Genomic DNA, 3,844 nt, shown 5'->3' with positions numbered 1-3,844 from the left:
CACAAACGATGAGACGAATATGTTTGTGATTTCTTTTTATCTTGTCCTATCAGAGATATAATCTCAAGCCAATTATTCAATTGAACTAGTACGATAGAAAATGGTAAGATCAGATAGTTCAACTACAAGAAAAGTAGTTTCGTCTGGCTTCACAATCCCAATGAAGTCTTTCAGTCGTCATACTACAGGGTCTCGAGAAGAAACCTAAGGTTAAAGGAGAATGGACTCTAGCAAACCAACTAGTATCACACAGGAGGTGTGGGGATTAGTTTTTCCAGATGCTAGATGTCTCCTTAATATAGTTTTCAAATCAGGGTTTTCAATCTAAGTTACCTTGGTAACAAACATTCAATATTCACCGTTAGATGAAAAACCTGATTCAACCAAGCTAATATCTTTCAACCGTTAGTTCAAACTTAGCTTGTCACACACACAAATGAAATGCATTCATTTAGGTTTGAGTAACCGTACCTAAACATGTACACTTAGTTGGTTCACAAATAGTTAACCAATGGTTATCCATATGAGCACTTTCATATTAACCGTATTCATCTTTCTCATAAATAGTTCAAATGACTCATAAGAACTAGTTGAAGAGTTGTTCAATTGCTTAGGTCTTTATTCATAGACACAATTGAAATAAAATCGGTTTGATCCACTTGAATCGATTCATGAACAATATAGCCACGGTTTGCAAAGATTGGATTCCTTATAATTTATTGTTTTAAGTTCATGAACTACCGATTTGAGATATCACCAGCTTGAGTACGCGTACGGGTATGCGTACCTTAGATACCGGATTTGAGTTTACAAACTTAGCAGAAATTTTCGGTTCGAAAACTTCCGTGGGTACGCATACGGGTATGCGTACCTAAGGTGACTGGTTTACAAGTTTGCAAACTAAAAACTCAACAGAAATTTTCGGTGGAAAACTTCCGCCAGTACGCGTACAGGTACGCGTACCTAACCAGTCTCCTTCACCAATACCGCATGCATACATATGCACGCACTTGGCTTCCGGTACATGGATTTATACACTAATGTGCGAACACACTATATATGCTTATATCCATAGATGGTAATCTCAACTCTACATTTCATCATTGAAACATTCTTCTATAATGTTATAACAATCGTTATTCACGACTATCGTCATCAAATCTATTTTCAAGATTGAAACGTCATCATGACTTTCGTCACGGGTAAAGATGAAAATGGTTAAAGCAAAAGCTTACCAACACATATTTCGAGAAAAAGATAGGCGAGTAAACTCGGATCGAAATAGCAAATGTGTATGTATGAAAACTATCATACTTATACGTCTTTGTCTCAAGATTAGGAGATAGAATAGACTTTTGAGTGATAGATAAGTTCAAGTCTCCACATACCCTTTAGTCGGATGAAGTTCCACTTATTCCTCGTTTAGTTCTTCATCTTCGTAAGATGATCGCCATGGAGTCTGGAGCTTCAACTACACTTGATTATCCTAGACTGAGACTTAGTCATAAGTAAACTAGAAATCAAGACATATAATTTTGATCACTAATATTGACAAACATGCTTGAGATAGCAACGCATGCGATTTCGACCGAGCAATGCTCTAACAGAAGATATTTTATATATTCTTATTTTTAGGAATATTATATTTTCGGTAGTATGAAAATTATAAAAAAATCTTTCTCCTACTTTGGTCATTCCTTGTACGAGCTATGGGTCTGGATCAATTGGTTTCTCTGGAGAAGATGCAAGATCAAAAAGATCATCTATAGAATAAGCCTAGATCGTCTCTTAACATTAAGAGTAAAATCAAAAAGGGAGATTGGCTTAGCAAGAAGGAAAGAGAGAATACTCTGAAGAAATATCAGCGTATTGAAGCATTGACACACTTTTGTGTTCAATCAAAGACAAAATTACATGTTCTTGCAGAATCCTTCACGAAAATTTCTCATCTGCAAGAGGTTCTGGTCAAGCAACAAGGTTTTCTGCATGAGTAGTAATCCGCCTTCATTTAGCACTGACATGAAGGACCGAGTTGCAGTAAAATAGACACCAATTTTTGATTTCTCTTAATGATTGTATTGGTCTATTATGAATAAAACTATTATGAATAAAATTATTTGATTTATAATTTTCTTACGATAGTTTTCGGTTTACATAGCATGTGCTTGAATACTTTTATATTATTGCGATGTATGTTTATGGGATGTTTGATTTCGGTTTTACTACCTTAATTGTGAACTCTTGTGGTTTTGGTGACTTTTTGATTTAGCAGGATTAAGTTCTAGCCCATGTTGGAAGGCTTTATCAAAGAATCATGAGGGGTTCTGGTAGAAACAATATGTGAAAAAGTCACAATATGCTGAATCGGTTTTGGTTTAGCATAAAAGCATATGTGTTTCGACGGTTTTCAACTTTTGCTTGCAATTGTTAAAACCGATTTTCAACCTTTCTCTGGTAAAGGTTGGTTGTTGTTATCTTTTTTTTTTTGCATAAGGATGACAACATGATGATATTTCGATATCAATTCTCCTTGGACGAAGATACAAACTTATTGGAGAAGTAGATGCGAAATTTGAGATAAAAATCTTGTTAGTTAATTGTTTTCCTGTTTAAGAAAAGCCTGAATTTATTTTATATATATTTATTGCTTTTGCTTAACAAAATTTCGGTACAATTGATGTTTATTCCATTATTTGTGTATGGATGTATGTGTGATTCAATTGGTTCCGGTTAAGAAAAACTATTGTTATCTTGTTTTATTGTGTGGTATCAATTGTTTAGGCTTACAAAATTTTGGTGCAATTGCGGTGCTTTAATGTCTATGTTGTTTCAATTGCTTCCGGTTGAGGTGAATAATTATGCAAGTTGATTTATTTGGTGTATGAATTATTTATGGCTTAACGAAATAAAAGGTTTACGGGATGAGTTGTTTAGTCCAATTCGATTTCGGATAAGAGAAACTAAGTTAATTCTGATCTTAGTTAGACTTATCGAAGTGAGGTTTCGGTTATTTAAGTATAATCGAATGCCTTAACAAGAAATGCTAGTTAACTAACCTAGTACTTGTCTTGTTTAAAATTGAAAGGTCTAAGTTTATGGATAATTAGAACCTGATGAGAAAAATAGAGTTATCTTTATTTTGGTCTTATCGAAAAGCGATTGTTTTTGTATAATCATTTAGCAAAGGAACTAAGGTGCTTAGTTGATTTTTGGTTTGCTAAACTAAAGTGGAAAAATTGTTTTATTGATAACATATCAAAATAAACCTACTTGTAGTTTCGGTTTTGATATTGGTTATTAGAACATGGTGTATGGAACCCTCGTGCCTAACTCTACAGGTTGCAAGTCTATTTTGAGATTTGTAAGATTCTTTTCGTGTTGTCCTTTATTTTTTTCGTTTCTTTGTCATTTTGTGACAAAAAGGGGGAGAAATATATGGAGTAAACAAGTGATACTGGCATTGATTTTATAGTGATTGGTATCGCTAAGGAAAAGAACATTGGTGCTTAAACGTTTATCTAAACGAAAGAGTGAAAGCACAGACTAAGGGGGAGTAACATGTCAGATTAGTGGTATAACAAAGACGTGCGGATTGAATATCTACCTATCTTCCTTAGGGGGAGTATTATCTTTGTTATTATAATGTCAACAACGGCATTTTTGAGGATTCAATGTATGTAGTTTACTGTGCTGTTGAATTCGGGAATCAAGCGTATGTGTAATGAATTCTTGTAATTTGTTTATCCATATGATGTAAGAGTTTTGTCACTAAAATTGACAAAGGGGGAGATTTTTAGAGCATAGCTCGGTTGAACCCACCAGGAGTTGGTATGTCAAGTTTGGT

Source organism: Papaver somniferum, chromosome 6 (genome assembly GCF_003573695.1).
Source record: "Papaver somniferum cultivar HN1 chromosome 6, ASM357369v1, whole genome shotgun sequence".
Classification (NCBI taxonomy): domain Eukaryota; kingdom Viridiplantae; phylum Streptophyta; class Magnoliopsida; order Ranunculales; family Papaveraceae; genus Papaver; species Papaver somniferum.
This window is presented reverse-complemented; position numbering follows the sequence as displayed.